Raw genomic sequence first — 23,516 nt, 5'->3', positions numbered from 1 at the left:
GGAGGCTCTCGGAAATATATTCCTTCATCGCAGCCCGTTCCGGACCCGAGAGGTTATACAGGCGGGCTTTGGGCAATTTAGCACCTGGAACCAGGTCAATAGCACAATCAAATGGGCGGTGTGGTGGTAAAACCTCAGCCTCCTTTTCGGAGAAAACGTCTGTATAATCTATCAGGCACTCTGGAATGCCTTCTAGACTCACGGACGACACAGACACAGAAACAAGACATTTCTCAGAGCAATAGGGACCCCATTTAACAATATCCCGAGATTCCCAATCAATCACAGGATTATGCAGATGTAACCAGGGGAACCCCAACACCAGTCCCGCAGGCAGGTTGTTCATTACAAAACATGAAATACGTTCCTGGTGTAAGGAACTCACTTTAAGGAGAAACTCTTAAGTACAAAACACAATGTCATTTGTAACCAGTGGTGTTTTGTCAATAGCAACAAGGTGAATCGGAGTCTCCAACCTAACTGTCCCTAACTTACACCTGGCCACCAAGTCAGAGTCAATTAAGTTCAATGATGAACCGCAATCCACGAAGGCAGAAGTGGATGTGGAGACACTCCCACAACAAAGTTCCACTTGAAAAGACATTTTAGAAAATGCAGAAAAGGGTACCTGAGAGCCTGGGTGACCTCCACGATAATCACCCGGGCTCAGTCGCTTGTTAGTTAGTGACTGGGGGGGGCAATCCTTTTTCCAATGTCCAGACTCGCCACTGTGAACACAGCATTTTCTCACGTGCCGTTGTTTCCTTTCTTCCTCCTTAAGGTTGACGGTTCCCATCTCCGTGATTTTCAATGAAGAACTGGCTCCCCTTCCTTGGGAGAATAATGATGTCTCGGTTTGTATCACTCCCCTTGCCCGTAACCTGTGATCCATTCGAACGGCCTGTGTCATAGCTTCCTCCAGGGCATCAGGTGGGGGGTGGAGAGCCAAGGCGTCTTTCAGATGCTCAGACAGGCCTCTACGGAACAACCCCCGGAGGGCGTCGTCGTTCCAGCAGACCTCAGCAGCCCAGCGTCTGAACTCTGAGCAAAACCACTCGGCTGAGTGCTTCCCCTGGCAAACATTCATCAGCCTGTCCTCAGCCATACGCACCCGATCAGGCTCATCATAAATATGCCCCAGGGCCTCAAAAAATGCATCCACAGTCATACGCTCAGGGGCCGTGGTAGGAAGGGAGAAAGCCCAAGCTTGGGGGGCTCCCCTTAACAGAGACATAATGACCCCCACTCTCTGCCTTTCATCCCCAGAAGAGTGTGGTCTTAAGGGAAAAAAAAGCTTAAAGCCCTCCTTGAAAACTCTGAAGTCATTTTTATCTCCAGAAAAGGTATCTGGTAACTTCACTGGAGACTCAGGGGAAATTAATGTAACATCCCGAGCCCCCAATGAAAGAACCCCCTGCACAGTGTCAGTGATCAGCTGCTGAGACTGAGCCAGGACTCTTTGTTCCCCAAAGAGTTTCTGAGACATCTGCATCAGATGCTTAACCTGTTCAGAAAGAGCGTGCATAGGATCCATCACACACACAGGTGAATGGGAGCAGAGAAAAAAAATGGTATGGGTCAGTTATAATGTCAGAGACACCGCACTGCACTTGCTCATAGAGCCAGTGCGCGTGTCCTGAGTACAGAAGCAGTGCTAAGAGTTACCTGTGGAGTGGGCAGCAGAGGTGACCATGCGTGCTTCAGGCTAATAGTGTCAGGGTCCAGTCAGCGCTGGAAAGTAAGGAGGCATAGGACCTGCGGACACTGAAACTGGATAATCTAGCACGGGACCTATGGTCATGTGACTGCAAGGGGGCGGGGCTTAGCATCCTGTTTACAGATAGGACAGGACACCATACAACAACTCAGAGTCAGGCAAAATAGAGGTCACAGCAGTACGGGCAAATGAGGTACAGGAGGGACAAACAGATGGGTAGTCAGACAAAGCCAAAGGTCATACACAAGAGGGCGACGTGGTACCAAGGGGACAAGCAGAGAGAAGTCGGGTCACAAGCAGAGAGTCATACACGAGAGGTAGCGCAGTACAAGAGGGACAGGCAGAACTCGTAACAGGGACAGAACCAGATCACAACCGAACAAGCAAGCAAGGTATCAGGCACAAGGCACACGTATACAAAAGGTCACTTAACTCAGCCGAGGGCAGGAGTATAACTGACACCGGACCCAGGTCCAGTGAGCACTAAATAGCCTCCTTCTGCCAGAGAGAGGCAGCACAATTAACCCATAGTCTAACCAGGACGGGTCAAAGCGAAATCCCGTCCTGGATCATGACATATACCTATAAAGAGAGAAATCAGACAAACTGAAAATTTTGCAGTGTTCTCTTAATTTTTGCCAGAGCTGTATATTATATACATAAAATAAAAAAATATATTAATAACATTAAAAATAGCTTTAAACTGATAGATTTCGGACGATTCATTTCCTTTAATGAAATGTGACCTTTTCCTTTGCCCCTGTATTTGCAGCCAGCACCCACTAGAGGGCATAACAGTCTTTCCCAGGCCTCTGTGACTAAGGCATCAGTCAAGAAGTGAAGTGACAATGAAGAGATCTTCTGCTGGATTGTAAAGAGCGAACAAGGTGCTTTTAGCTCAGATCTAATCCGTTCTCTTTATGAAAGTATGCGTAATGATAACGTACATTTACTCTGGTGACGAGAAGGAACATTTCTAGCAATTTTCAAAAAGCATTCAGAACGCACTATAACATATGGCCACGGCCCGTACAATGTGTGGCAGCCACTTATGTCACTTCTATGTATAGAACGCTAAACTGAATGTATTTTCATGTCAAGATTTTTTTTTTCATTACAGATTGTTTTAAGTTTACAAAGCAAATGCCTAAAGGAATAAGACATTTTCTTAGATACAATATTCCTAGGTGAAATGAAACCTTTTTTTGTATATTAATAAAATGAAGAAATGAATGTCATGCTTTAAAAAAAAAATCACTTTAGATGGCTTTAATCTGATAACGCTGTTCTGCATATTTTCAGTTGTCAGGTTTAGTTATGAGGTAAGCCATTTCTTAATAATTTTGACCTCCTGAATTCAAATCTGACAATGACAATTTTTAGTTTGTTCTTGTTTCTATGATATCAAAGAGTTTTCCTTTTACTGCTACATATAATGAATTAACATATCAGTATCTTGAAACATTATTATTATTTTTGCAAATATGAAGATGCAGAATATTTTGTTATGACAATTTTCTGATACTTATTTAGAGGAAGCTTAACAATTCAAATAACTAAAACCTGTCTAAACACTATATGTCTCCATAGGCACAATATCTTGGTGAAATCTCTCACCGTGCTTGTCTCTCTCTCCTCTGCAGTTTTATGGGAAAAAGTCTAGATGCGAATGTCAGAAATTAATCTTTAAGGACATGTTACAGCCAAGATCCTTAAATGTTTTGAGATTTTCCATCAACTCTTCATAGTTATCTGCTCTTGTCTTACCACTTATGTGAATGCTACCCAGGTAGCCTTTTCCTTGCCCTGCAATGAACATAGAAACTCCTCTTCTTGAAGAAGCTTACGAATCTGAGGTTCAATACCGACTCATTCCTTTATATTTGCTTCACTCAACTGGAAATTTATCAGTGAGATACTTGAATGTTTTTGCATTTTTATCCAATACTTTTACAAAGTTCTTTAGGCCCAATGTGGTATGCAGTGGTGGTAACACAACCTAATGTGGTTAACAAGTGCAAGATGCAGGATATTTATTACTCTTTCCTAGGTGAAGTGAATGTTGGAGAGACCAGTGTCTTATTGTAGTGATATTCTCTTTCACGACTATCCCACTCACACAGAAACCAGCAGGATTTTGTGTATCTACTCTGGAGGGCAAGTAAGAGGGCAGCCACCTTTAAGTCACCACAGAGGGGCCACAGATGTTGGTAATGGTTCAGGCTCCTCAACAGCTGTTTCATCTTGTCGGATTTCTTTCATGTGGATGGCAAAACCAACTGGAATTAAAGGTGGCACATTGCTGTTATGTAGCAATACTGCTTTTGGACTTGTTTGGACGAATCGATGAAGAGCCTCCATTCCTATGGATTATAGCTTATCTTCAGATCTTCCATTATATTGTTGATGTTGTTACATGCCACTAGGTCACCCTCCATGAAGAAGTATTGAACAATTTCTTTATCACATTTGCGGAGCAAAAAACTCTGAACATCGCCCATTTAGAGATTCCAGTTGTGTAACCTGCAATAAAAGAGCTTAGCCTTACACTTCACTTCAGTTCACTTTGTGTTATAAGACGTGGTTTAGTTGAGGTTGCTGACAGAAAGTCTGGGTCGTGAGAGGAAGATGTTTCATGATACCGTGCGCCATCTTCTTCCTCTTTTAACTCGACTGAAAATATTTCTGGTGTTTTTGGAACCAGCAGTTCTTCTGTATGTGGTACTTGGCGTATTGCAGATGGAAGGTTTGAATGCTGTAAAGTCCACCTCTTCCTTGAATCTCCTTTCCTAATGGAGGGCACCATGCAGAAATAGCACTTGGTAGTGTGATTGGTTGTCTCTCTCCAGATCATTGGGACTGCAAAAGGTATAGATTACGTCTTCCCATGCAACCACTGGGTAAGTTGTGATGCACATCTATTTCAGCATATGTGTGGAGCCCAACTCTTGTCCTGATCTCCCATTATGCAGCCAAAATACAGGTTTTAGGCTTTCCTTATCATGGTAGTCAAGTTTCGCCTTTGTGACGCAAAAGGTACTTCTCTGCATATTTATTTAGCAAAAACTATCTGCTTTGTTAATGCAAGAACTAGGCATATTTGGAAAAGAAATTAGGCTAAGAAATTGTAAAACTGCATACCTTACACGGAGAGCATTTATAAAAGTAGGTGATGCAGCTGTAATTAGGTGTTAGTATACCCGGCCTCGATACTCACCTTGCTTATTCCATATCCCTTCCATACACCCTTTTCCCTAATAACTGTAGTTATTTTCATATTCTCCCATCATTCCTTTCCAAAGAGCCATTCTCTATTTTGGGCAAAATCGCCATAAGTCACTACTTGATTTAGATTTAATATACTCTCTTGGACATCGTACACATGGTTTTTGTCATACTGTGTGGTGAGGTATTTTGCATCATGCCATTTGGGATTTTTTCTTCCCAAGTACCTAGCAAATTTGCATATGGGGTTTTTGAGAACATATAAACTGTTGTTTTGTTTGCAGTTTGTTGCAGTTTGTTGTGGTATCATTTTTGGAGTCTAGTCAGTCCTTCAGGGCGACTCCTAAACATTTAACACGGACGGTGCAATGATAATGAATGTTACAATACAATGGGCTTTGGTGTGGAGTTTTTTTCTTAGTTGCAGATATTACTATAGTAAAAGGAACGCTCCACAGCCCATGTTGATGTGATGTCAGTTACAGCGCCGTCCCATCCACAGCGCGTCACACGCCGGGGCGTGGCTTATAGAGGACACGGCCTCCAGCCAAAACTATATGAACCACAAAAGCGGGGGGATGACGGTAAGGCAGCTAAAAAAACCTGTTGCAAAATACTCCCCTGATGAGTGTATTATAACGAAACGCGTCGGGTGACGCAATCATTTAGGCAGGTAGTGCCCGGCACCGTCTGCCATGGTTCCACGGTCATGATAAAGGGCATTGGAAGGAATGGATTCCTCAACATTGGGTGAGATCTAAAAAAGCCGCAATTGATGCGGCATTATTGTGCTTGAATTTTTATGGTCACCTGGAATGCTCACTGATTGAGTGTGGTAGCATGGTTCCTTTAGTGTGACTTGGTTGCAATACTCCTTCCTCATTCCTGCCTCTATTTTAAGCTGCATTTATAATATATGGCCTCATATTATTCATGGAATGTTCCTGTTACATTTTGTAGCGTCTGTTATAGGAACTATGTATGCACAAAAAATATATACTTATGTGCTATGGTTATTTATATAAAGGGAACAACCATTCATTGCCTCATACAAAGCATTTATGGATATGTCCCCAAATTCATTTTTTCGTTGGTAGTTGTTATTACTTCTGATGGTGTAAATGTAACTATTTGACCACATTTCAAGTGCACTATATCTTGATTACTGTGGTTACATTTGACAACTGCAAGAATTATTCATTACTAGAGGCTCCATACTCTATATGAAAGCAGGTAACACCTGTGAGTATTTTTATTTTGTGTGTCTTCGTGTTTTTTGTGGTTCTTTTTGGTTTGTTTGAGTCTAATCGCAAGGGTGTTGTTTGTTCATTTGATTTTTAACCCCTTCACCCCCAAGGGTGGTTTGCACGTTCATGACCGGGCCAATTTTTACAATTCTGACCACTGTACCTTTATGAGGTCATAACTCTGGAACGCTTCCATGGATCCCGGTGATTCTGACCTTGTTTTCTCGTGACATATTGTACTTCATGTTAGTGGTAAAATTTCATTCAAATAACTTGCGTTTATTTGTGAGAAAAACGGAAATTTGGTGAAAATTTTGAAAATTTCGCGATTTTCCAACTTTGAATTTTTATGCCCTTAAATCACAGAGATACGGCACACAAAAAACTTGATAACTAACATTTCCCACATGTTTACTTTACATCAGCACAATTTTGGAACCAAAATTTTTTTTTTGTTAGGAAGTTATAAGGGTTAAAAGTTGACCAGCGATTTCTCATTTTTACAACACCATTTTATTTTTAGGACCACATCACATTTGAAGCCACTTTGAGGGGTCTATATGATAGAAAATACCCAAAAGTGACACCATTCTAAAAACTACACCCCTTAAGGTGCTCAAAACCACATTCAAGAAGTTTATTAACCCTTTAGGTGCGTCACAGGAATTTTTTTGAATATTTAAAAAAAAATGAACATCTAACTTTTTTCATAAAAAAAATACTTCAGGTTCAATTTTTTTTATTTTACCAAGGGTAACAGGAGAAATTGAACTGCAAAAGTTATTGTGCAATTTGTCCTGAGTATGCAGATACCTGATATGTGGGGGGGAACGACTGTTTTGGCGCATGGCAGAGCTCAGAATGGAAGGAGCGCCGTTTGACTTTTTCAATGCAAAATTGGCTGGAATTCAGATTGGACGCCATGTCACGTTTGGAGAGTCCCTGATTTACCTAAACAGTGGAAACCCCCTACAAGTGACCCCATTTTGGAAACTAGACCCCCCAAGGAACTTATCTAGATATGTGGTAAGAACTTTGAACCAACAAGGGCTTTACAGAAGTTTATAATGTACAGCGGTACAATTAAAAAATCATATTTTTTCCACAAAAATGATCTTTTCACCCCAATTTTTATTTTCCCAAGGGTAACAGGACCCTAAAAGTTATTGTGCAATTTGTCCTGAGTACGCTGATACCCCACATGTGGAGGTAAACCACTATTTGGGCGCATGGCAGAGCTCGGAAGGGAAGCAGCGCCATTTGACGTTTTGGGCTGGAATTGAGATCGGACATGATGTCGCGTTTGGAAAACCCCTGATGTACCAAAACAGTGGAAACCCCCCACAAATGACACCATTTTGGAAACTAGACCCCCTAAGGAACTTATCTAGATGTGTGGTGAGAACTTTGAACCCCCATGGGCTTCACAGAAGTTTATAACATAAAGCCATACAATTAAAAAATCATATTTTTTCCACAAAAATGATCTTTTCACCCTCAATTCTTATTTTTCCAAGGGTAACAGGACCCTAAAAGTTATTGTGCAATTTGTCCTGAGTACGCTGATACCCCACATGTGGGGGTAAACCACTATTTGGGCGCATGGCAGAGCTCGGAAGGGAAGCAGCGCCATTTGACGTTTTGGGCTGGAATTGAGATCGGACACCATGTCGCGTTTGGAAAACTCCTGATGTACAAAAACAGTGGAACCCCCCCACAAATGACACCATTTTGGAAACTAGACCCCCTAAGGAACTTATCTAGATGTGTGGTGAGCACTTTGACCCCCCCAGTGCTTCACAGAAGTTTATAACACCCGGGCGTGAAAATAAAAAATTCGTATTTTTTCCACAAACATGATCTTTTAGTCACCATTTTTTTATTTTCCCAAGGGTACCAGGAGAAATTGGACCCCAAAAGTTGTTGTCCAATTTGTCCTGAGTATGCTGATACCCCATATGTGGGAGAAAACTACTGTATGGGCACACGTCGGGGCTCGGAAGGGAAGTAGTGACGTTTTGGAATGCAGACTTTGATGGAATGGTCTGCGGGTGTCATGTTGCCTTTGGAGAGCCCCTAATGTACCTAAACAGTGGAAACCCCCCACAAATGACCCCATTTTGAAAACTAGACCCACTAAGGAACGTATTTAGATGTGAGGTGAGCACTTTGAACCCCCCAGTGCTTCACAGAAGTTTACAACGCCCGGGTGTGAAAATAAAAAATTCGTATTTTTTCCACAAACATGATCTTTTAGTCACCATTTTTTTATTTTCCCAAGGGTACCAGGAGAAATTGGACCCCAAAAGTTGTTGTCCAATTTGTCCTGAGTATGCTGATACCCCATATGTGGGAGAAAACTACTGTATGGGCACACGTCGGGGCTCGGAAGGGAAGTAGTGACGTTTTGGAATGCAGACTTTGATGGAATGGTCTGCGGGTGTCATGTTGCCTTTGGAGAGCCCCTAATGTACCTAAACAGTGGAAACCCCCCCACAAATGACCCCATTTTGAAAACTAGACCCACTAAGGAACGTATTTAGATGTGAGGTGAGCACTTTGAACCCCCCAGTGCTTCACAGAAGTTTACAACGCCCGGGCGTGAAAATAAAAAATTCGTATTTTTTCCACAAACATGATCTTTTAGTCACCATTTTTTTATTTTCCCAAGGGTACCAGGAGAAATTGGACCCCAAAAGTTGTTGTCCAATTTGTCCTGAGTATGCTGATACCCCATATGTGGGAGAAAACTACTGTATGGGCACACGTCGGGGATCGGAAGGGAAGTAGTGACGTTTTGGAATGCAGACTTTGATGGAATGGTCTGCGGGTGTCATGTTGCCTTTGGAGAGCCCCTAATGTACCTAAACAGTGGAAACCCCCCACAAATGACCCCATTTTGAAAACTAGACCCACTAAGGAACGTATCTAGATGTGAGGTGAGCACTTTGAACCCCCAAGGGCTTCACAGAAGTTTATAATGCCAGGGCATGAAAATAAAAAAATTGTATTTTTTCCACAAACATGATCAATTAGTCCCCAATTTTTTCATTTTCCCAAGGGTAACAGGAGAAATTGGACCCCAAAAGTTGTTGTCCAATTTGTCCTGAGTATGCTGACACCCCATATGTGGAAGAAAACTACTGTATGGACACACGTCGGGGCTCGGAAGGGAAGCAGTGACGTTTTGGAATGCAGACATTGATGGAATGGTCTGCGGGTGTCATGTGCGTTTGGAGAGCCCCTGATGTACCTAAACTATTGAAACTCCCCACAAGTGACCCCATTTTGGACACTAGACCCCCCACGGAACTTATCTAGATGTGTGGTGAGCACTTTGAACCCCCAAGTGCTTCACAGAAGTTTATAACACTCGGACGTGAAAATAAAAAAATCATTTTTTTCCACAAAAATGATATTTTTGCCCCCAATTTTTTATTTTCCTAAGGGTAACAGGAGAAATTGGACCCCAAAAATTGTTTTGCAATTTGTCCTGAGTAGGGTGATACCGTACATGTGGGGGTAAAACACTGTTTGGGCGCATAGCAGAGCTTGGAAGGGAAGGAGCACCATTTGACTTTTTCAACTCAGAATTGGCTGGAATTGAGATCAGACGCCATGTTGCATTTGGAGAGCCCCTGATGTGCCCAAACAGTGGAAACCCCCAATTCTAACTCCAACCCGAACCCCAACACGCCCCTAACCCTAACCCTAGCCCTAACCCTAGCCCTAACCCTAACCCTAGCCCTAACCCTAACCCTAGCCCTAGCCCTAACCCTAACCCTACCCTAACCCTAACCCTAACCCTACCCCAACACACCCCTAGCCCTAACCCTAGCCCTAACCCTAATGGAAAAATGGAAATAAATACATTTTTTTAATTTTATTATTTTTCCCTAACTAAGGGGGTGATAACGGGGGGTTTGATTTACTATTTATGGCGGTTTTTATGTTTGGCGGCTGTCGCACGCTAAAAGACGCTTTTTATTGTAAAAATAGGTTTTGCATCACCACATATTGAGAGCTATAATTTTTCCGTATTTTGACCCACCGAGTCATGTGAGGTCTTATTTTTTGCGGGACAAGTTGACGTTTTTATTGGTACCATTTTCGGGCACGTGAAATTTTTTGATCGCTTTTTATTCCGATTTTTGGGACGCAGAATGAACAAAAACCAGCGTTTCATGAATTTCTTTTGGGGGGGGTGCGTTTACACCGTTCCGCGTGCGGTAAAATTGATAAAGCGGTTTTATTCTTCGGGTCAGTACGGTTACAGCGATACCTCATTTAGGTCGTTTTTTATGTTTTTGTCGGTTTTATGCAATGAAAACTATTTTATATAAAAAATAATTATTTTTGCATCGCTTTATTCAGCGAGCTATAACTTTTTTATTTTTTCGCTGATGATGCTGTGTGGTGGCTCGTTTTTTGCGGGACAAGATGATGTTTTCAGCGGTATCATGGATATTTATATACGTCTTTTTGATCGCGCGTTATTACACTTTTTGTTTGGCGGTATGATAATAAATCATTATTTTTTGCTTCGTTTTTTATTTTTATTTTTTAAGGGGTTCGCTAAAGGGGTTAACTAATGGGACAGTTTTATAGGGCAGGTCGTTACGGACGCGGCGATACCTAATATGTGTACTTTTATTGTTTTTTTTTTTATTATTTCCAAAAAATGGATTTATTGGGGGAATATTTTTTTTTTTTTCTAATTTATTTGGCGATTTTTTAAAATTATTTTTACACTTTTTTTTATTTTTTTTTTTACTTTATTAAAGTGTTTGATCGCGGTGTGCAAGGGGTTAACGTGTCGGGGGCGGTCCGTGACCGCCCCTGACACATTGTGCCGGGTGTCAGCTGTGATAATCAGCTGACACCCGGCCGCGATCAGCGGCGCTCACTACGTCGTGGACGGGATAGTACGTCGGATGGCAAGAAGGGGTTAATGAGACCTGATTAAAAGTTAAATTTTATCCATTGCTACCTGCTTGGGCAGTGGCCTCCAGGCATATCAGGCTGCTTCCTGCTAGAGGAAGTGCCTGATTATTATGGTGCTTACCTCAGTGCCCTCTCATGGTCCCACTTAGGTGTTACTCTGCTCTGTCCCTGTTACTGTGCATTCCCTGTGCAGAATCTCCTGTGTCCCTGTTACTTTGCGTTCCCTGTGTAGACTGTGCTCTGTCCCTGTTACAGTGCGTTCCCTGTGCGTGCTCTGCTCAGTCCCTATCACAATGTGATTCCCAGTGCATGCTCTGCCCTGTCCTGGATTGTGTACCTTCTGTGTGAACTCTGCCTTGTCCTGGATTCCATGCCTCTCTGTGGACGCGCTACTCCATCCTGCTCTTGGTGATTTCCATGGTTTCTCCCGTTTCCTTTGACCTGTCCCTCTGGTACTAGCAATTGCGGTATACTTCCCCTCTGGGCCTGCCCCTAACGGTCCCTGTATAGGGGTCAGTTCCACCTGGCCATCTCGCCCAGGGTCAGTGGGCTCCACGATCCAGTGGGTCCACTCCAGGTTCCGTAACAGAATAATCAGGCCATGGACCCCGCTGGTGCCTCGGCTGCTGCTCAGAAAGAGTTAGTGTATTTTTGGGAGAATCAGACGTGTATAATGGGTTTCATGAAGTCCATGGAGTCTCGCTTGTCCGCTTTACAAGCCTCTGACCCAGGAAATGCTTCCCAGCTTGCCAGTCTACAACAGGAGCTTGTTCAGCAGCGTGACACCCAGACCGGCTTATTAAGCTTTATGGCGTCAGTGGATGACCGACTGTTATCCCTTCAGTCTGCCGTCGCTGCCTCTGCACAAGCTCAGTCGTATAATCCCGATCCCATTCCACACCCGCCACCCCGCATTGGTAAACCACCCTGGTATAATAGCAACCCCAAGCTGTGTCAGGGTTTTTTGAATCAAAGCCGCCTACACTTTAAATTATTGCTGCAGCAATTCCCCACCGATCGGGCTAAAGTGGCGTTTGTGATTTCACATTTAGAGGGCGAGGCCCTGGCTTAGGTTAATCCTCTGTGGGAGTGTGATGATCCAATAACCTTTCAATTATCAACCTTTTGGGAGACTTTCCGCAAAGTGTTTGATGAGCCAGGCCACGTAGCCTTGACCACTGAGTCCCTCTTTAATCTCCACCAAGGCTCCCTGATGGTTGGGCAATATGCTATTCGTTTTCATACTCTGTCCTCAGAACTGGCGTGGAATAATGAGGCACTGGTTGTAGCATTTTGGCGAGGGTTGGCGGGCCGAATTAAGGACGAACTTGCAAGTTGGGATACTCCTACCTCCCTAGAGGATTTAATATCCCTGGCCACACGTATTGACCTACGCTTCCAGGAGCATTCTCGTGAGTCCACATGAGAGAGAAGCTACAATCGTCCAGTCCCTTCCACCAATAGACCTCTCAGCCCGCGGTCTTCGGTGTCGTCCACTGTCTCTGCACCTGAACCTATGCAGGTGGATCAGGTCAAAATTGCGTAACAGCGCCGTAAGAAGAGGTACATGTGCTTTGTTTCTACTGCGGAAGTGTTTCCTATTTGCTCCGTTCCTGTCCAGAGCGTCCGGGAAATTCCTCCACCTAGGTCAGGTGAGAGAGGCCTCCCTAGGTGCATGTGATCCCTCTCTACCCCTAACCCTGTCCGACCAGCTGTTCATGGATTCTAAGCGTTACTCTGAGGTGGCTTATGTGGATTCGGGTGCGGCAGGGAACTTCATTAGGCTTGAGGAGGTGTATAAGTACTGGATCAGGATGAAGATCCTAGAGAATCCTCAGGGGATAGCTTCAGTGTATGGTAAACCCTTACAGGAAACTGTCACTAAGGTTACCGAAGGGGTAGAGTTACAAGTGGGAGCCCTGCATCAGGAGAGAATAGCGTTTTATGTCTTGTCTAATCTTTCTCACCCAGTTCTTTTGGGCCTCCCATGGCTAAGGGCACATGAGTCAATTCTCGACTGGCGCACAGGTGATATACTTCGCTTGGGACAGCTTTGTCAGAAATGATGTCTACTGCCGGTCTGTCCACTGGGTGCCTCACGGCTTTCCTCTGTTCCGGACGCTTTACCATTCGCCTATTGGTCATTCATGAATGTTTTTAACCAGAAAGAAGCTGAGACTCTTCCGCCGCATCGGCCGTATGACTGCCCGATTGAGCTTCTGCCTGGTTCTACTCCCCCACGGGGGATGAGCTATCCGCTATCGCCAGCTGAGATCCAGGCCATGTCGGAATATGTCCAGAAAAATTTGGCCAAGGGTTTTATTTGGAAGTCTTCCTCTCCCGCAGGCGCAGGGGTTTTTTTTTCATGAAGAAGAAAGACGGCTCTCTTCATCCCTGCATTGATTACAGAGGTCTGAATAATATTACGGTCAAGAACAAATACCTGCTGCCGCTCATCCCAGAACTCTTTGATTGGTTGAGAGGGGCATGAACCTTTACCAAGCTTGATCTTCGTGGGGCCTACAACTTGGTTCGTATCCACGATACTCACCTTGCTTCCTCCACGTCCCGGGTCCCTCGCCGTGTATCACCTGCACTTCCAGGTCCTCAGCCGCGCTGGGGTTCCCGCTCTTTGCGCATGCGCATTAGACCACTTAGGTCGCGCACTCCCGGCTTCTTAATGCTGCCGAGCTGTACTGACCCGGAAGCACTGCCCTGCTTGAACAGTGGCCTCCGGGTATATCTGGCTGCTTCCTGCTAGAGGAAGCGCCTGATTTATTATGGTGCTTACCTCAGTGCCCTCTTGTTGTCCCTCTTAGGTGTTACTCTGCTCTAACCCTGTTACTGTGTGTTTCCTGTGCATACTTTGTTCTATCCCTGTTACTGTGTTTTCCCTGTGCAGACTCTCCTCTGTCCCTGTTACAGTGCATTCTCTGTGTGTGCTCTGCTCCGTCCCTATCACAGTGCACTTCCCAGTGCGTGCTCTGCCCTGTCCTGGATCCCATACCATCCGTGTGAACTCTGCCTTGTCCTGGATTCCATGCCTCTCTGTGGACGCTCTGCTCTGTCCTGCTCTTGGTGAGTACCCTGGTTTCTCCTGTTTCCCTTGACCCGTTCCTCTGGTACTAGCAATTGCGGTTTACCTTCCCCCCTGGGCCTGCCCCTAACTGTCCCTGTATAGGGGTCGGTTCCACCTGGCCAGCTTGCCCAGGATTGGTCGGCTCCGCTATCCAGTGGGTCCACTCCAGGCTCCTTAACATTAGGATTATGTCGTTGGAGCTGAAGTGATTGGTCACCCTAAGATGATAAAACTTAGAAGGCTTAATAGACTTAATAGATTATGTAATTGACGAGCTACTAACAATACAATAATGAGGAGGGAATAATAAAGACAATTTTTCTATAAGCTGCATGAAAGATGTCATAAGTAATTACAAACTCCTCTGCATCTTGAAAATTATGCCGATCAGCAAATTTAAGCATCATATTTGTTTTTAGCACCACAAAATAAGTTACCATATTTTATGGACTATAAGACGCAATGGACCATCAGACACACCCCTAATTTTCAGGAGGAAAATAAGGGGAAAAAAAATTTAATGTGTCAAATGGGGTTCCGTCTTACAGTCCGAATTCCGCTATGCGGCGGGGGATGGGGGTGTTGGTGGCTGTAGAGCTGGGTCACAGTAGGTGTTCGGAGGTGCGACACAGTGAGTCCAATCCCTGGCTGGTAGAAGGGGGTGCTTGGCGGTACAGGAGCTCCGCCAGCATTTTATGAAAACCCAGAGCCCTCACAGTTACATGGTTTCAATGTGGTGGACTTCGGGAAAATGGCTGCCAAAGGCAGTGTGTTTGCAGATATTGATCTTGGGAGACGAGATCTCAATCTGCACATGTGACTCTTCCGTCGGCCATTTTCCCGGAGTCAATCATATTGAAACCATGGAAATATGGGGGCTCCAGGCTTTCACAAAATGTCAGTGGAGTCCCTGCACCGCCAAACACCCCCTCTTACTAGCCTGGGACTCACAGCATCGCCCGGCAGAGGCGCATCTCCAAACACCCCCTCCTCCCAGCCCAGGGCCCGCAGCATCGCACACAGTATTACCCGACTCCTGCCGCTACCCTCCCTACATTTGGACTATAAGACGTGGAAAAAAAGTGTGTCTCATAGTCTGAAAAATACGTTAAGTTCAACTGTTTTCGTCTCTGAACCAATTTGGCTGTAGAGCAGTGTAATTTGTATCTTGTTTCCAAACTGAATGGAGATCAGCAGTGAAAGCTGCACATTTTATTTGCATTCTTGGAAGTTCTACACTCCTAAAGGTAGGAATAATAATTCGCTATTACTCTGAATGTTCTGCATTTAGAATGGTTAGTAATCCAACACTTGCTCTAGTTTTAGGGAAAAAATGTATTAATCTATTACAGAAATTGTTCACAAGATCATTTTTTAGGAGTGCACTGCTCCCCACTGCTTCAGGACTTCCTGCTTGTCGTGGGAGCGGTGCATTTTTGAATATTGACAGTTTGGATCAGTGACATGGATGCTATGCTTGTTCAAACTGCATTTTTCCATTCTGCAAGGAAAGGCAGCATTGGAGGAGGTCAGGGTCACTAAATTTAGCAGGATCCAGTACTTGCAAGTAAGGGTTCCTTACCTAGGAAACCAACTACTGTGACAGCCTGCAGAAATGGTCAGTAACTTAAGCAACGAGGAGTAAACTTGTTCTTGAGAAGTGGTAAATTGCAAAGTTGCGTATTTTTACACTTTTTACACATATTTGCACTTTGCAATTTTTTTTTACCATTTGTCATGTTGAAACAACCAATTTTAAAAAATCAAGTCCCCAAAAAACTCTTCTGACAGCATAACAAAAATTGAAAAAAAATTTGTAAAATTAAAAAAAACTTACTGAATAAAAAAACAATTAATAAGTGTCATGAGATATGCATTAATGGGGTCCACAAAAAACTTTTGACATGTTGAAAAGTGCAATACTCAGTATCTGTTTCGGATGTCAAATTGGCCGCATTCTATGTGAAAGTTTATGCAGAAGTCTTAAATTTAAAGGCGATGTCCAGAGAAAAGAAGTTATGACCTATCCGCGGGATAAGTTTACAGATCGGTGGTGGGCCGACTGCATCAATCACCAGAAATGGGCTATTTTATCTGCGTTACAATGGAACGGCAGTGCACGTGTTAGATCTCCTCTCCATTCATTCCCTATGGGGCTGTAGAGCGGGACTTTTTCCGTCGGTCAAATAGAGTTAAGGCCCCGTTACATTTAGCGATGCACCAGCGATCCCGACCACGATATGACCCGGTCAGGATCGCTGGTGCATCGCTAAATGGTCGCTAGTGAGCTGCCAAACAGGCAGATCTCACCAGCAACACAGCGATGCTCGACGGTCGTTAGTCACCTGTCAGACACAGCGGTGATGACCGTCTTCTGCCCGCGTCCATGGCTCGCTCGTCGGCGCCAGCAGGAAGCCGACGACGAGAAATGGACCAGGACGATCTTGCGCGATCAGCGATAGCCAGTGGGGAGCCGGGTCGGAGGTAAGTGTCACATGTAGCGATATCGCTAGCGATATTGCTGTTGCTTCACAAAATCGGTGACGCTATGTGTAAAAGGCCCTTAAAGGTCAGGCATGACCCATTCAAATGACTAAGGACTGCAGCAGTTTTTTGCACAGCCGGGTGGCCAGGAGCACCACACGCAAGGAAAACATACAAAGGACATGGAGCAAAATCAGAGCTGCAGCTCCTCCATTCTCAGGACCATTGCTGTCCCATAGGTCATAATGTGATGGGGATGGTCTAGCAACACTTACATGTTACTACAAATTATTGCTGTGCATGCAGTTATTTTGTGGACAAGCGGGCTCATGAGCCATATTAATCGATTTTCCTCAGACTCCATTTCCGTCGTTACCTCACTTTGGACGGCCAAGATCTATACCATCAGCCATTTACGGAGAATATTTTCTTATGGACACTCATGTAAATACAGACTTTTTTTTCTTTCCCAATCAAACCAGCATTATTGCAATTTACTGTTTATTTTACCTCTTGGCTAATGGCAGCCGCAGAGTTAAGCCAACAAATGAAGATAAAACTTTGGAGTGGCTGTAGGAGCCGACGTGAGTAAATGGCGCTCTGAGCTCTCCTATAACAAATGAGATTAGAATGCGCTATTGTTTCGCCACCTGTTCCATTCGATGGCGGTATTAACTTTGTCTTGTGTTTTATGATTAACCAGAAATTTTCTCCTATTAGCCCAACTATTGTGAAGCAATTTACCTGGAGGAAAAAAAACATATTAACTTCATAAAGTTCATCAAAAATCAGAATGTTCCTGAATACTAAAAGCTTTCTTCTAACAGGCGAGAATTTAGCGTGCTACTGACGTATCATGATGGATACAGAGAGATGCAGATATTAGATAGAAATAAGGAACACAGACATATAAATAGATAGATGTGATATAGGAAGATATTGTATGAGAATGGTGCCCCCCCATTGGTCCTTGTATTTTCCTAGTAAAACAATTTCTATCAGTTTTTCGCACTGGGGACTTTAAGCTTGCAATCGAATTATTAACTGCAGAAAGTGATTGAAATTCCCTCACAAGGCAGTATATGAATTTTAATAACCATTTGGCACATTCTATTTTAAAAGTAACAATCTGATAACATTCTGTGAAGTTACTTATTTCTTCGCGAAAACTCTTGCTGCTCGAGAGAAGTTTTGAGTTCAATATGCTACAATTGGCAATCAGCTTTGTCTTTGCCAACTGGCACTACACTTCAGGATCACAGCTGTTTCCAGAAAGAGAGAGAAGGAGAGACATCTTTTCTTTCTTTTTTTTTACTTTTTTTTTTTTGCAACAGAATTCACACTATTGGAGTTTTCCTACATGAAAGTTTCCAACTGTGACACATTCGTAGCTGACACGACATAGGTGATCTGTCACGTAGGCTTGATTTACAGTAGGAGAAAACCCAAGTATATGCTGCAAAACACAGGACCAACAAAAAAAAAGACACGCACCAACCTGTCAAATGGTTATTTTGTGGGAATGAGAGTTTCAAAGATGCAATGTCCAATATAGAGGGTGTGGCATAAGAAAATCATAAGTGCCCCTCGCATTTTTTGCACATAATACCAATCTAATGATCCCAAGAAATAATTCTCACATCCGATGAAGGTTACAGTACCTGTGAGGGAGAAAAGACTGTTATTTGCCTTTCCTGGCTCCAGCATCGGGCTCTCCATCTGGCTTCTGCTCCAGCCTGTTTCGTTTGCCCTGCTGCATGTTGTGTTAACTGGCATGCAACTCTAAAGCTACTCTCTAAAGCTTTACAGACAGGCGCAAGCAGCTGAGTATTTAGGTAGGAAACACACTACTGAGGATTGTACATCGCTCCATTATGCGTCTCCAAGGTGCCTCTTGACATAGTCAGCTCTGTGTAAGGATTCCAGATGTTCCATGGAGCCTGTTTTTCCCTTGTCCAAGATGGAGTCTGGTACTTTGTCCTGCCCTTGAACTTCCCGTCTGTCCTGTTATTTAAGTCCGGGTTGGGAAACACTCCTTGCCTGAGTACTTTTTGTGCTGCTGGCTCCTGAGCTTCCTCCTGGCTTGCATCTGTGGTTCCTACTGCTGCTCGTTAGGCCTGTTTCACACTTCAGTTTTTTCTGTCAGTCAAAATCCGCCAAAATAGCGCAAAACGGATCCGCAGGCGGACTGACAGAAACGGGGGTGAGCGGATTGGCGGATGTACGGATCCGCCGAAAGTAAAAACTTAAAGGAATCGTGCCTGGGGAAGAGAAGAGAGAGAGAGAGAATTTTCTTCCAGCAGCTAGAAAATATTCAGGGTTAAAAAGGGAAAATGCAGATCCGCAGGGCAAAAAAACGTTACAGGCTCCGTTCGATGATCTCAGCGGACGGCAAAAATTTGGCGGATCCGCAAAAAAATGGATCCAACGGATAGCCATCTGTCAAGATCCGTCGGTAATCCAACTCAATGGGAAAAAAACGGATTTTTGCAAAACGGCGGATTTTGACTGATGGTGACAAACGGAAGTGTGAAACAGGCCTTACTCAGTGCTCTGCCTCATCACTTCCAGCTGTCTTCAGTCATCTGTGCTGCTTCCTGATCATGGCTGTAGTTATCTTTGTTCGGAAGTCTAAGTGAGGAGTTATACTGTCATGGAGTGACTGACCAGTGTGACGCGACCCAACGGTTGGTCGGTCACCAAACAGCACAATAACACAACGCCAATTAAATAGGAGAGAGGAAGGCCACACTGACAATAGGGAGTCAGGGATGGTCACCTCCTGAGCGCCACCCTGAGCCTGTCCCTGTTCTCACCTAACACCCTATGCAAGTCCTTCCACTTGCCGATAACAGGATGCCTCATCCCTATTTGTCACCTAGTTCAGCCCTGGCTAGTGCACTGGTCGGCAAGGAGTTCTATCCTCACCTCTGCAGATAAAACACACAGGGGGAAGTGACAGACACCAAAGGGACAAGGTAACAAAAATACAACTGTTAGGGACGGCGAAACGCACTAAATAATAATAATAAGTGCGTTCACCGCCCGGGGTCCACCGTGCAGAAGATCTTATGCTGCTGCTATGTAATGGCAGATGCACTATATGGCGGTATACCGCACGCGGGTTGAACGTCACCCAGAGTGCACTGGGTGGTCTCTATTCCTTCATAGGGACGCCGAGGCGTTAAATACAAAGGCTGAGCCTGTTGACGTCACAGGACTCAGAGGAATGCACGCACGGTATATGGTCACAGGACTTGGGGCCAAGACACAGGGTCCGCATCCCTCTAGACCTACTGTGCGTGCGGCGTCGCAACCGCGGACGCCAATGAGTACTGCTGACTGCAGGGCGGCGATAGACACTGCCGCTGTACGACAATGCCCGGTAGCAGGCGCACTGTCGGACGCTAGCTCTGTGGAGTATGCGTATTGTGGCCTGTAGCTTCCCACTCACTGGCGCTGACTCTAACACTAGTTCCCTATCCACACACGTAATATCAGAGGGAGTGGGATCTTAATGAGTCATTTGCAAGTCCATACATCCATCATCATTGACACAGTTAGCAACTAGAGTCTATACTAGCGCATGGCCGGACGGCCATGCGAACCTTTTATAGCCGGGACCTTCCGGAAGCTTCCAGATCCCTGAGATGGACCAATCAGATCTGGAGAAGGACCTGTGCATGTGACTCCCGACCTCCAATGGGAGATCGTCTCGTGAGCATGCTCAGTGGAGTGACGGAAGGACTTAGCCTCTGGAGTGGCTTGCTGCTGATCAGCCTGTGTTGCTATTGCTGGCCCAGAGGTGGCAGCAACAGCCAGACCCATAGAGCTGGTCTGGGCAGAGCGTCGGGAACGACGGGGCTACTGAGCAAGCTCCTTAGCGGTCAATGGAGAATGGGATACAGCTGAATGTGAGACTCTGGATCCCTGCTATGCAGTTGCAGGAACCCGACGCCAAACATTACCCCCCCTCCTAGGGCCAACTCCTCTGAGCCTCGCTACGCTCAAATGCTGCGATAAGGAGTGGGGAGTGGATGTTCTCTACTGGTTCCCAGGTCCGGGCCTCTGGACCATGACCCTTCCAATCCATCAAATTAAATTTTTTGCCACGCACCACCCTGCGTCCCACAATGGCGTTGACCTCAAACTCGTCTGAAGACAAGTCTGATGTCCCGGCAGATGACTCGGAAAACCACGACATGTGAACAGGTTTGAGAAGGGACACGGGGGAGATGTCAGAGATGGCCAAGTGTGGTGGAAGAGCCAGACGGTAGACCACTGAGCTGATCTGCTCGAGGATTTTCAAGGGATCAATGCATCGTGGCGTGAACTTGATGGACTCGGCCCACAGCCTGATATTCCGGGCAGAAAGCCACACCAAGTCGCCAGGGGCAAAAGTTGGGGCTGGGCGCCGATGTGTGTCGGCGGACGCCCTTATTCTCTCCTTAGAGGCTCGAAAGGCATCCTGGGTGCGATCCCAAATGTTGTGAGCCTCCACTGCCCAGTCTGCCACCTTGGAATCAGTGGAAGGCACTGGCATCGGGACGGGGACGCGCGGATGCTGGCCGTAATGAAGAAGGAACGGCGTCTGACCAGTGGAATTAGCCACTGCATTATTCAGGGCAAATTCAACCCATGGTAGTAAGGATGCCCAGTCATCCTGCTTGGCAGAGACAATATGTCGCAGGTACGTGACCAGAGTTTGGTTGGCTCTCTCAACCAACCCGTTTGTCTCGGGATGATAAGCGGAGGACAAGTTTAGCTCGATACTGAGTAGACTGCAGAGCTCCCTCCAAAACCGAGACGCAAATTGTGGACCTCGGTCACTGACTATTTTGTCCAGGATACTGTGCAAGCGAAATCAATGCTTTATGAACATTTCGGCGAGACCTCGAGCGGAAGGCAGCCGCACGAGTGGCACCAGATGCACCATTTTAGAAAAATGATTGGTGACCACCCAGATGACCGTGCTGCCACTGGACTTGGGCAGGCCGACCACAAAGTCCATACCAACCATCTCCCAGGGTCTGTCTGCCACTGGCAGGGGATACAGTAACCCAGCCGACCTCTGCCTAGAGGACCTGTTCCGAGCACAAGAGACGCATGCCTGATTGTATTCTTTCATGTCCCGAGCCAGGTGCGGCCACCAATAAGACCTTGCCAGGAGTTCTGTGGTCCGCTTATTGCCAAAGTGACCACCTACCCTGGACGCGTGTGCCCACGCGAGAACCTCCGGCCGCAGGCGAGGAAGGACAAATGTCTTGCCCGGCGGCACTGACTCAAGAGCAACTGGGGCCACGGTCCTCAAACTCTCAGTGGGGATGATTAGCCGATGCTCAGCCTCCTCCTCCGCCAAGACCACCGAGCGAGAGAGAGCATCAGCACAGACGTTCTTCTCACCGGACAGATAGTGCAAGGTGAAGCGGAAGCGGGAGAAGAAGACCTACCACCTAGCTTGACGAGAGTTCAAGCGCTGGGCCATTTGTAAATAGACCAAGTTTGTATGGTCAGTGTACACCTGAAAGGGGAACCGGGCTCCCTCCAGGAGATGTCTCCACTCAGAAAAGGCTAATTTCATTGCCAGCAACTCCCTGTCCCCGATGGAGTAGTTTTTCTCCACCGGTGAGAAGGTCTTAGAGAAGAAGAAGCAGGGGTGCTTTTGACCTTGAGCATCCTTCTCGAAAAGGACTGCTCCTGCACCGATGGATGAGGCATCCACCTCTAGGATAAAAGGTTTATCCACATCGGGACGGTGTAGAATAGGAGCGCCAGCAAAATGGGTTTTCAGAGACGAGAAGGCCATGGAGACCTGTTCTGACCAAACCTTGGGATTAGCTCCTTTTTTGGTGAGGGCCACCAAAGGAGCTACCAGTGTGGAGAAGTGGGGAATGGACTGACGGTAGTAATTAATGAACCCCAAAAAGCGCTGCACCGCTTTAAGAGAATGGGGCTCCTGCCAGTCAATTACCACCTGCAATTTGGCAGGATCCATAGCCAACCCCTGGGCCGAGATGATATAGCCCAGGAACGGCAAGGACTCCTGCTCAAATTGGCACTTCTCCAACTTGGCGAAGAGAGAATTCGCCCGCAAACGGTTGAAGACCTTGCAGACGTCTCTCCGGTGAGTGGCCAAATCTGGAGAAAAGATGAGGATGTCATCCAGATAGACCACCACCGAGGTGGAGAGCATATCGCGAAAGACATCATTTACGAAGTCTTGGAAGACAGCAGGCGCATTACAGAGACTGAAGGGCATGACCAGGTACTCATAGTGGCCATCCCTGGTATTAAAGACTATCTTCCACTCGTCTCCTTCGCATATGCGGATCAGGTTGTACACCCCCGTAGATCCAATTTAGTAAAGATCCGGGACCCTTGCAACCTGTCAAACAACTCAATCAAAGGAAGAGGGTATTTGTTTTTTACTGTAATGGCATTGAGACCAATGTAGTCAATGCAGGGACGCAGCTCTCCACTCTTCTTCTGCACAAAGAAGAACCCTGCACCAGTTGGTGACACCAATTTTCTGATAAACCCTCTTGCCAGGTTCTCCCAGATATATTGTGACATGGCCTCCGTCTCCGGGCCAGATAGAGGATACACGCGGCCTCTAGGAGGTTCCGCGCCTGGCAAAAGGTCTATCGGACAGTCGTAAGGGCGGTGCGGCGGAAGCATCTCCGCTGATTTTTTGGAGAAGACATCCGCGTACTGCTGGTAGTGTCTGGGAAGCGCGGAGAGATCCGCAGGCACTTCCGTGGAGGCTACTTGCACACTGCCCCTCATGCATCTTCCCTCACAGTCCTTGCTCCAACCCAGT

Source organism: Dendrobates tinctorius, unplaced genomic scaffold (genome assembly GCF_039654945.1).
Source record: "Dendrobates tinctorius isolate UK_male_01 unplaced genomic scaffold, ASM3965494v1 ptg000057l, whole genome shotgun sequence".
NCBI classification, from domain to species: domain Eukaryota; kingdom Metazoa; phylum Chordata; class Amphibia; order Anura; family Dendrobatidae; genus Dendrobates; species Dendrobates tinctorius.
Note: the sequence above shows the minus strand (reverse complement) of the source record.